Source organism: Kogia breviceps, chromosome 5, assembly GCF_026419965.1.
Source record: "Kogia breviceps isolate mKogBre1 chromosome 5, mKogBre1 haplotype 1, whole genome shotgun sequence".
Classification (NCBI taxonomy): Eukaryota; Metazoa; Chordata; class Mammalia; order Artiodactyla; family Physeteridae; genus Kogia; species Kogia breviceps.
In genome coordinates this window covers 86,482,426-86,495,218 of record NC_081314.1, presented here as the reverse complement: position 1 = coordinate 86,495,218, position 12,793 = coordinate 86,482,426, and positions in this window count along the sequence as shown.

Here is a 12,793-nt window from a genome sequence, read left to right as displayed (position 1 = left end):
ACAAACAAACAGAGATGAACAATAGAATAACTGAAATGAAAAATACACTAGAAGGAATCAATGGCAGAATAACTGAGGCAGAAGGACGGAGAAGTGACCTGGAAGACAGAATAGTGGAATTCACTGTTGCAGAACAGAATAAAGAAAAAACAATGAAAAGAAATGAAGACAGCCTAATAGACCTCTGGGGCAATATTAAAAACAACAACATTCACATTATAGGGGTCCCAGAAGGAGAAGAGAGACAGAAAGGACCAGAGAAAATATTTGAAGAGATTATAGTCAAAAACTTCCCTAACATGGTAAGGGAAATAGCCACCCAAGTCGAGGAAGCACAGAGAGTCCCATACAGGATAAACCCAAGGAGAAACACACTGAGATACATAGTAATCAAACTGGCAAAAATTAAAGACAAAGAAAAATTATTGAAAGCAACAAGGGAAAAATTACAATTAACATACAAGGGAATTCCCATAAGGTTAACAGCTGATTTCTCAGCAGAAACTCTACAAGCCAGAAGGGAGTGGCATGACATATTTAAAGTGATGAAAGGGAAGAACCTACAACCAAGATTACTCTACCCTGCAAGGATCTCATTCAGATTCGATGGAGAAATCAAAAGCTTTACAGACAAGAAAAAGCTAAGAGAATTCAGCACCACCAAACCAGCTTTACAACAGATGCTAAAGGAACTTCTCTAAGTGGGAAACACAAGAGAAGAAAAGGACCTACAAAAACAAACGAAAAACAATTAAGAAAATGGTCATAGGAACATGCATATCGATAATTACCTTAAACATGAATGGATTAAATGCTCCAGACACAGGCTCGCTAAAATGGATAGGCTCGCTAAATGGATACAAAAATAAGACTCATATATATGCTGTCTACAAGAGACCCACTTCAGACCTAGGGACACATACAGACTGAAAGTGAGGGGATGGAAAAAGATATTCCATGCAAATGGAAATCAAAAGAAAGCTGAAGTAGCAATGCTCATATCAGATAAAATAGACTTTAAAATAAAGAATGTTACAGGAGACAAGGAAGGACACTACATAATCTTCAAGGAATCAATTCAAGAAGAAGATATAACAATTATAAATATATGCACCCAACATAGGAGTACCTCAATATGTAAGGCAACTGCTAACAGCTATAAAAGGGGAAATAGACAGTAACACAATAATAGTGGGGGACTTTAACACCTCACTTACACCAATGGACAGATCATCCAAACAGAAAATTAATAAGGAAACACAAGCTTTAAATGACACAATAGACCAGATATATTTAATTGGTATTTATAAGACATTCCATCCAAAGACAGCAGATTACACTTTCTTCTCAAGTGCGCATGGAACGTTCTCCAGGATAGATCACATCTTGGGGTACCAATCAAGCCTCAGCAAATTTAAGAAAACTGAAATCATATCAAGCATCTTTTCTGACCACAACTCTATGAGATTAGAAATCAATTACAGGGAAAAAACATAAAAAATACAAACATATGGAGGCTAAACAATATGTTACTAAATAACCAAGAGATCACTGAAGAAATCAAAGAGGAAATCAGAAAATACCTAGAGACAAATGACAATGAAAACACAACAATCCAAAACCTATGGGATGCAGCAAAAGCAGTTCTTAGAGGGAAGTTTATAGCAATACAAGCCTACCTTAAGAAACAAGAAAAATCTCAAATAAACAATCTAACCTTACAGGATCATTCATGTTCTTCCAAGAAACACAATTACTGACAGCTAGAGAAATATTAAACCATTGACCCCTAGGAGTTCAGTTATGTTTTAGCAATATCTCTAGCAACAGCTTCTAACTGAGGTCTCATATAAACTTAATGCTAAAACTGTCCATTGTAAGATTTTAAGAATAGTGCTAATCAAATTAATCAACAACAACAGTGGAAAGGCTTGTACTATCATTTGTGAAAATGCATTTAAGTGAATACGGGTTATAGCTACTTATGTATTAAGAGTTAAAAAGTTACAATTGTTACTAAAATGTATCTTTTCCATAAAGGAGCTAGAGATGGCACTCTGCAAGTATTTTTCTAAAGAGAACAAAAGTGTTCAAAGAGTGCTATACCTGCCAATGAGAACAGGAGATCTATTTCTTAACTGAAAATATATTTTTTTCCTGATTTAGATATTTTGATAATTAGTGAATAATATGAAATGAAGGAAAGGGGTCAACTAACTTCTGAACAATTGGTAAAGGGGTTGGGGGGTGAAACCATAAGGCTTTATAAAAAATAAAAGCTAGAAAAATGGAATTAGTTTATTAGGGGTGGGAGGGAAGAATGTGGCTGAGGAACACAAAAAGCTAGGTGGTAGCAGAAGGAAACAACAAAAGTAGATGAACCTGCTCAAGGATTCACTCATTTAATCCTCACTAACAGACGAGACTAATTATTATCCTCATTTGGTAGGTGAGAAAACTGAGGTATAGATCCAGCAAGTAGCTGGAAAAGGATCAAGCATGTATCCATAGATTTCAGCAGTTTTCCATTGCTAATGGCAGGCTCTGGTTACACATAAGGATTAATGCCACAAGCAGTTTTATACTTAAAATTGGCTATGCCAAGAAAGCCACAATAAAGCTTATGTCTTCTGAGAACCTCAAAATAAACATAGCAAAGTAATACTTCTCAGAGTCCCCCCCCAAAAAAAAACAAAACAAAACAAAAGACAAATCTCTCATCTCTCTGACAGGAAGAGTTTTCTGGAATGTTGGAAATATATTTTAATACCATCATCCCGGGCTTTTGACTCATCCTTCAACATTGTTATTTTGTTTTTAACTTACTGTCCTAGCAGAGCAATACAGTAGTGCCTTTTTACCAGGCAAGCTGAGAGAGGTCAACTTAAGGAGGGAGCTTAGGTTTGCCTTAAGTGCAATCAGAGCCAAGAATTCTGGAGGTCACCAAAAGGAAGGAAGGATCAGGGAAAGTTAATGAGTAGTGAAAAGAATAGCTGCCTGAGGCGAGATGGTTTGCTCTTAATCTCTTACTCTATGTGGGCAGCTTTGTATAAATGTGTGTTGATTAAAATCGGGGCTTATTTCACAAGGGCAAAGGGGATAAAACCTATGAGGGAGCAAAAATCAAGAGCAATGTCTTTAATGCCTGTCAGGGTGGAAGTGGTGTGCATCTAATCTTTTATACTGTATCTGTATTTTAAGTCCTGTACATGGCTCCTTTGACAGCTGTATGGTATGAAGCCTCTAATTTAATTCTATTATTTCCACATATATTTTACGTCTCCCTTTCTCAACACTCCCACCAGACAGTTCTACCCAAGGATTAAAGTACCTTCTTGGCTAAAGGCTCACCCCTAGAAGAGCCTTGTGCATGGCCAAGGCAACAGGTAATTGGAGTCCAGACAAAATTGGGGAGTTGCAGTTCAACAGACTATCAATCCCAGGTTAAAACCCCAGGTCCAAAAAGTAACCTCGAATACGCATTCTCGAGTACAGATTTGTTTTCTTTTCATTTTCCCCCCAGATCCCTGGATGATTCTTGGAACTACTGCATGAAATATGTGTGTAGGGGCAACCTGTGAGAGGTCTGACAGTAGGGACTCCAGTAGATATTCCCCCATGAATATCCTTAGTGTTGTACTACTTGTGCTGCAATCTTCCTAATCTGCTTTGTAAAGACTCAGGATGCTGTTTGGGAAACAGCTGTTAAGGCTAATGATGCCAGGGAAAGTTAAACTCTTCTGTGTATAAGCTCTTCTTATGAAAAAGATCCAGAAGAGTGATAAAGAATGATGCTTTTACTTTGGTCCCCAGGAGGCCATGTTACTGAAGCCCTCTCAGATGCAAAGGGAGAATGAGAAGTGTATTAAGAATCTAAGTACATACATCCCATGATGGGGTGGCTATACCTTGGGAGAGAAATGACAAAGACTCTTGGTTTCTCTAAGCATACCACATTAAAGTAGTCTCAAAAATACTAGAAGATATAGAGTCTGTGCTCAGAGATGGTATAATTTAGTTAGGTACTAAAACACTTACTGGGAAATTGGGACAAATACCATCTAAATTCTCTTCTAACACAAAGATTCTATGTTATTTTATTCCTTAAAATTTAAAAAATTGTAAAATAATTTTAAAATTATTCCTGCTTAAAGTAGTAATATTAAAAATGGACAAAAAACTTGTTAACATTTTGGTAAACCTTATTCCATATTTCTCTCATAAGAAGGGTAATAGTTACATTATTTGCATGCTTACTATAAACCAGGAATTATATTAAAAAATTTTTATACCTATGATCTCTCTTTTAATGTTCATGATTTCCCCATGTTATAAATCAGAAAATTGAAGCCTGGAAAAACTATTTACTCACAGTTTACACGACTGGTAAGAGGGGTATCCAGAGTTAAAATTTTGGCCGCCTAACTCCAAAGACCACATGCTCAATCCCAATCTCCTAATTTATCCCCTCCCCTTTTCCTTCCTGGTAACCATAAGTTTGCTTTCTACTAATAAGGACCTACTGTATAGCACAGGGGACTCTACTCAATACCCTGTAATGACTGGTATGGGAAAAGAATCTAAAAAAGAGTGGATATATATATATATATATATGTATAACTGAGTCACTTTGCTGTACACCTGAAACTAATACAACATTGTAAATCGTCTATACTCCAATAAAAATTAAAAAAAATAAAAGACCACAGGGACTACCCTAGTGGTCCAGTGGTTAGGACTTTGCCTTTGATTGACATATAAACACTAATATGTATAAAACAGATAACTAATAAGAACATTCTATATAAAAAAATAATTAAAAAAAAAAAAAAAAAGACTTCACCTTCCAACGCAGGGGGTGCAGGTTCGATCCCTGTTCAGGGAGCTAAGATCCCAAATGTCATGTGGCACAGCCAAAATTTTTTTTTTAATAAATAAATAAAATTTTTAAAAAAGACCACATACTCAACAATTAGGCTATATGGCCTCAGATTTATCAATTAAAAGGAGCTATCCATATGTAATATTCTACTTAGATAACATAACTTAGCATACATTGTACTTTGGAACCTTCCTTCTTTTACCCAACAGTACGTTGTGAACATCATTCCAGGTCAATAAATAGAGACCTAAATCAACATTTTAAATTTATGCTAGAAATAGTCTGTAATTTTATACACATCATATAAAATATTTTATTGGCTCTATGTTAATTAAATTTAATTCAATTCAATAAACACTTATGGAGAGCCTGTTAGGCATAGCACTAGAAGAAATGATTTAATCACTGTTCCCAGCAGCTCTCACATCACTTACAATTTATGTAGTTCACATCTCCCATCCTCACTGGATATACCTCTCATTTCCTGGGCTTATAATCAAGGCGACTTTGTAGATATTCAGTGAATTTTGGATAGCATAGACAATAAACTCAGATAATTTTAGGAAAAGTTTAGGGATTATCTGTAAACTAACTCATCTCACCTGTGAGTGAGTGATCAACAGTGTATTACAGTAGCTTCTAACACCAGGGTCATTCAGTATCTTGCAGGCCAGAATAATCAAGCTGCATCAGAAAGAACAGGACAAGCCTGCCAATGAAAGATTGGGTGGTTAGGAAATCCATCACATTTTATCGTCCCATTGAATTATGATGTGTCATCCTTCATCTCTTTGTAATGCTTGCACGTTGGCTCAGGTTATTCTGTCAGTGTTTACTCCCTCAATTGTTTAACCCATTCTACCTGTTTTTGCTAAATGCAGAAAAATGAATGGTCTCTGCCAAGTGGAAGGTACCACAATAATGGAGAAAGATTGATGGTTGTCAGAGAGATTTAATGTTAAAAACCATGTTAATACTGGGAAGTAAAAGAAGGTTCTGTTTATTTATTTACCTTTTTCTGATTATAATTTTCTGTTTTTTGTTTATAATTCATTTACCTTTTTTTCTACCCCATGGCTTTGGGATAATACTGGTACTTACTCTACGGGGCCTTTTTGGAGATTACATGAATTTATGTCTTTAAAGCTCTCCAAACGGCCTGACACATAGTTAAGGGCTCACTACATGCTAACTTCATGACCTTAAACTATCTTAAACTGTTCTCCAGCATTTATTATCCATGCTTTGTAATAGTGCCTATTTCCTTTACAAAATATTAAATATTGAAAGTAATCAAAACAAAAGACATAAATAACTGCATTCAAACATTTCATCTGCTCACTGGGTATTTCCACTTGGAGACCCAGTAACTGCAACAAAATAAATATGTTTAAGATTTTAAAATTCATGTTTCCAATCCCTCTTACACCATTTACCTTAATTCCTACGATTATTTTCACTTTTTATCCCTGTATTCTCAACCCTATTCATATCAGCTCATTCTTCTTAGGTCCTCTTCTTCCAAAACTGCTCATGTGTGCCAGAGATTTAGAATCTCTCTTCTGTTTTGAACAAATTCCTTTACATTTTTGATTAAGACCATTTCTTCCTCTTGATAAGTATGGCTTAACCAAACTTACCATGTGACAATCTCTTCTAAGATTGTCGCCTGTCCTTTCCCTGGACCCCGCCACCTCTACCACCTCAAGGGGGTGGGATCAAATATCTGCTTATTCTGCGCTTCCCAATGAGCTTCAAACCCACTTTCTACTTTCAATATCTTTGAGGTTTCCTTTCTCCTCTTGTTTGTAATAAAATCACTTGCCTCCAGGCAATACTCTGACTTACTGTTCCTTGATGTCCAAGAGGAATACGACGCTCTGGCGTTGTATTTCTTCAACCTTGGCCTACCCTAGTGGCACCATCCCTTATCTTTTATCATCATTTAAAATCAGAATCTCAAATCTGGTATGGTCTCTCCATCAGTCACCCAGCAGATTTTGTTTTATATCTACTATGTTCCAGATACTGTGATAAGAGCACTGAGGACACAATGAAAAATATATCATGCTCTCTGCCTTACAGGGCTCCAGTTCCATCCTTCCTTCTAACCTTCTTTCCCCCTCCCATAGAATGCAAATTTCATCCTCTTCTTATCCTCTAGTCTATTAACCCTCATTATTCTACCAGTCCATTAGCATTATTCTGCCTTACTTGACTGAATTCTATGTATGATCAAACATTTCAGAAATAAACAATACCCACAAACAAAGGCCCTGGGCCTTCCAACATACTCATCTTCTAATACACCACCCTGAGTTGTTCTCATAGAACTGTAATATCCCAAGTATTTTTGGCAAAGTCTGCAAAAACATGTTGACTTAATATATACTACAATTCATTTCTTGGCTTGGCAATTCTATTACACATCCCTTGTTTGAATATTAAAGGCACAAAAGCATAGGAGTACAGGATTTAATAATTGGCAGCACAGTATATGGCCGTGGCTTTGTCCCACATACAACACAGAGGCCCAAGACCTAGAACTGGGGCACATGATAAAGCTGGACCAGCAGCCATTCTGCTGTGATTCTGAGCCACCTAGATGAATGAACTGAAGTTTCATAAATTTCTCCTCCCTGGAAAGAGAACTGTCCCAAAATCTGGCTTAGAGTAAGCTGACAGTTTGAGGTGGGTAATTCTGAGGACTTCTTTATTATCTAATCCCTTCCAGCCCACAAGAGTCCATATGGCTCTCTTTAATGCTAATTTTGGCCTTAAGTACATACCATCTCTTATCATTATGCACTGTTTCATATGAATATGACTTGTATTCTTATATAATGTATGAACTTCTGGAAAGAAGGCTCTGTATTTTACATTACTTTTTTATTCCTCTCCATTCCCAGCTATACAGAGTATGAAGTCAACAGATATCTAGTGAGTGACAGAATGAATTGGATTAATAGGATGAACAAAACTCTAAATATGGCTCCATTTGTTTCCATTTTGATGAATCCCTACATTATTTCTCTCTTGTCAGTGAATCTGTGCATTCCTGCTAATAACATATTTGAAAATGAATCACTCTTAGAGAAGGGAAAAAAATTACCTATGTGCAGGATGTACATTGAAACATAATATATATCAATAAAACTATAACAGCCAAAATATTCTTGAGAAACGTGGAGAAATGGTTGACACGTAATTAATGCAATTCTCCATCATACAAGTGGAAATTATGTATACAGTGTCATTACTGTGTTCACTATTCCTCCAATATTTCACACTCAAAAAGCACTGTTTTCTCCCAGTACGTCTCTCCCCATTGTTCACCCCAGCCCAGGCACCATTAATGATCTCTATTAGTCCTCTCCAGCTGAACACTGTATTTGATTTCCTCGTCATCTTTTCATTTGTATCTTATACTTTTCATCTTGCAAGCAGGTGAAAATCTAAAATAACATTCTCAAACCTGGAGAATATTTTCTTCCCTGTCTTCATCACCAAATGTCTCTATCACCTGGACTCCAACAAAATCATGGAACACAATCAAATATTCCTCCCAACCAACATTTCTATCCAAGCGTTCAGTTAGTAGGTACAGTTAGTACCTGGAGTGTGTTAGATCATTTCACAATAACATTTAAATGAGCTAAATCTGACCAAATGTGATACTCTATAAAAGGAACAAGAAACAATTTAAATTCAATTTTGAGTACAGTAGACCATCTGAAAACAAACTGGCAGTCTATGCATTTTCCATATGGCCCTACTTTTTTTGTAATTCCTAACATATTTCAATGAATTTTGGTAGATATACAGCTACCATGAGAAGTCCATACTCTGATAAACATCAGGATCACAGAACCACTAGTTTCCTGTATTATATAGACACAGCTGACTGTAGGAATAAATCAAGGATTCATCATTTGATAATTTTGTCTTGGATACACTTAATAATCAGCGTTCAAGATGAGTCAGTCCTGGAAACAAGACAATTTCAATGGTTCTCTGGATAAAGGGATTAGAAAGTTTATTATTAATTCTTTAGGTTACATAAACCTTAACAGTCACTAAAAAATAGACTAGAATTCAAAGTTACTGAGAAATTGGAGAAGCAGCCAAGCATGAATAGCAAGTTCTAGGAAGAAAAATGAGTAATACTGTTTATAATGGAAAATAAACTAAAGAAATAATGGGAACACAAAAAGTACAAATGCAGAAGTCAAAACTTATTAACCAAATAGCAATGCAGTTAAATGTATCCATTAAAGAAATATATACCTGACATCTACTCAATATAAATCACTGATACAGAAAAAGCTGGGATACATGATCGGCAGGTTAAAGTTTAAGAAACCTGACACTCATAGTCATGCCATAGCCAGACTAGCATACTGGCCAGATCTGTCCTCCACAATAAAGGATAAAGTCAAAGACATTAAAATAATTTAGGAAAACAGAGATATGAGGGTAATATTTATTGAAAATGTTTTAGGAAAAACTTGAGATTGGGATTATTCACCCTCCAATTAAATATATACATACGTGGAGTTTTAAATTGTTTCTGTTTTTACAAGAGCAGTTGTTTTCACTATCATAAAGAGACAACATGAGAAAATATGTCCAAATTTAAGCAGAAATGATTTAAGTTCATTGTAAATAATATTTTCCAGAAAAAACAGCAGTGTACATTATGAAAACCTGAAGTTGATTACTTTCCCATAGATACCATTAAAGGTAGGAGAGATTTTCATTTCCCTGGGATGAATAAGAGTAACCTTGTTTAAAGATTTCAGTGTTCCTGAATCTGTGGAGGTAATAAGGACCATGGAAAGATTTGCTTTAGGTCTAGAAAAGTAATGTGGTCAGAGGAATGGTCAAGAGCTGAATGAAAAGCCTAAATACTTTAGACAGGAGGCTACCAGGTAAACAAGACGTCCTGTGACATTTTTACCTTTAGGCCACCAAGACATGAATCAGGTGACGTGCTTAATGCAAGCAGGTGATTTGTAGGTGTTAAGTGGTTATAGCCTTCTGACAATGGGGTGGCAAGTCATCCCCCACCTGCAGAGCCAAATACAGTACACTGAGGCTCCTCTACCTTAATTAAATAAAGGATGGCACCGGGAAATGTTAGCTACATGGATCTGACAGCTCCTGAGTGAACTGGCATCTTGCCTGCTGCTACTGACAGCTAATATTTTCTCTAGGGAATCTTCCCTAAGGCTGGCAATTAAAATTGTTGAAAAGCAATCAAACATGGGAAACCCTGTCTCCTAACTCCCATCTTCCTTTCTTTCCCTGGTGGGACCCCTGTAGGGGTTAAAAGATACTTACCTTACTCAAGAAGTCCACTATGAACACATAGAGTGCACTTGTGAAGAGTAAAGCTTGAACTGCACTCGTTTTCTGAATGTTATTGCAAGGTTACATACCATTATGTTATGTCCACACTATCCTTCAAGGGGGACACCCCAGTTTGAAAGCACACTCTAATAGAAGTTTTTGAAATGAGAATTACAACCCTTTAATTCCATAAGCAATGGAATTAATGCAGAGCTACTTATTTTTCAAAATAACGGAATGGAATAGAAAATAGAAAAATCCATCACATGTAGTAAGGCTATGTATTACTCTGTGAAGCAGTTGTTTCAATTAAACATTTATGGGGTGGTATGGATGTAGGTGTGAATATGCCCAAATATAGTGGGCTGTGATATAAAACATGGGTTCTGGTATGCGTTATGAAATGAATTGCTCTAAGAGATTATTAGGGTCTTCAAATTAAGGGGACATCTCTGTGCCTATGCAACACAAAACAGCCGTGGGAATAAACAAAATTGTCAAACACCAGATGTTTCTAAAACATCTGGGCACTTCACAGCATGTTGACAAAATATCTGAACTTCTCTTCCGGATGTTTACTTTAATAAAATATAGCCATGAGTTGTGGCTCAGAGACGTCAATTCTAGCAACAATTTCATTTACATTCATAAATGACAAAGTACGCTCATTAAATCTACTACACTACTAAACTAATTTCTTCCCTGGAATAGGAGAGAATTAAACACAAGAGTTTAAAAGGAAATTGTACTAAATGAATGTGTTAAAGTCAAAGAGAAGTTCAAAAATGTACAAGTAACCACAACTTGAATTAGTGTACAGAATAGGATATTGTTTATAAATGAATTGATACTGTGATGGGCAATAAGTGGAAAATAAGAAAAAATCATTTGACTCCCTTCAGTATCTGTTACATTTCAATTATAACAGTGTCTCATTGTGGTCTTCCCCACATCAAGTTGTAAGAAAGCAAGTCAATCTATGAGTTGAGATCAGGCTGTAAGAGGAGCGTGCTGAGATGTAGGTTTAACACTAACAATAATGATCAGACAAATCACTGGTGGATAGCTGTTTTTCTGAAAGAATACTTCTTTAAATATGTAAGAATTTCAAAAAAGAAAAAGATCACTAAGAGAAAAATACACATACTTTCAAAAAGTCATTGTCCAGATTGTAATGGTGTTTTTCATCAAAATTCCTGACAAAATCTGGGAAAAAAATAAGAAAATTTTCTCTTCAATCTCATCCCTTCAGCATGTCATCTATTGCAATTCCAATTTACTAATTTCGGTGTCATTTCTAATTTCTGAAAAGTGAATCTATGAAAAAATAACCTATTTTGCTCAGGTCTTGAGGTACATTTTTCATGTATTTTTTCCCCCAGTGGTTCAAGGTGGTCTGAGCTGAGTTCGCATTGCCCTAGGAATTTCCATGGGGACCCTAGAACAAATCAGTAAAGCAAGCACAATGCTCAACAAAGAAAGAATTTGACTAACCTAGAAGTTTCTTTTCATAGCCTCTTGTTGAGCTGTGCCTGCTGATAAACCATGAAATGCCAGAACTGAATAAAACAGAAGAACAAGAACAGAAACAACAAAAACCAAAACAAGAACAACTCCGAATAAAAAGGGGAGTAGTTATTCCTGCTGTCTAAGCCTGAATTTCAGATCCAGATAAAAAACAAAACAGGGAAGTTGCCTTATTAGCTAAAGAATTTAGAATGAACCACAAGACTTCTGCCTGGATGTCCCAGATTAATTAGATGGCTAGTCTACAGTCTTCTAGGTTATTGGATACTTGTGAAATTTTACACACTCATCTTGTCAAGATCTAATCACATTAGATCTTGGGATAGATATATTGCCCTGTTCCTAGTAGATGTTTGACATGAGCTGACTGACTAGTTTTAATACACAAACCATTCTAGAGCCTCTGGCTGGTCTAATTATATTAAGGAAAAAATGTGATACATCTGGGAAAACTTCTTCATGAAACAACACTTTCTAACACCAAGGGAAATATGAAAGTGCCTTTTAAAAAGTAACCTTTGAATAGACGTTCTACTAAGATGGGAAAACAAATACAAACAAAAAGTCTTGAGCTGAAGCAAAGCAGACGTAGCATGAAGATTTTTTAAGAAAAGGCCTCAAAACTACAGAGAAACACTACTCCTAACGGCTACTCATGTTCCTCTCTCTATCCATTTGCCTAGGAACACTCTCCAGAGTCCAGCCCCTAAGTTTATTCAAGTCCTGAGGCTATTGTAGAAGGAAGGTTTTTATTGTGGTTTCCATGTAAATAAAATAAATCTTAAGAGAGACTGAGTAAGCATGTGTTCTAATGAGCATTTAGGTCAATTTTTATTCTTTCTGGACTCGTTCTTCTATTTCTTTAAAAAAAAAAAAAAAAAAAAAAGAAGAGAGAAAAAATTTAACTGAGGAGAAAAATACTTGGGATAGATAAAGCTTGACAGTATCCCAAGTAGCAGTATTTTCTATAGAACAGTTCTATCTCATGTGACACTCTCCAAGCTATTTTATTATCTGCACTAAAAAGCCAGC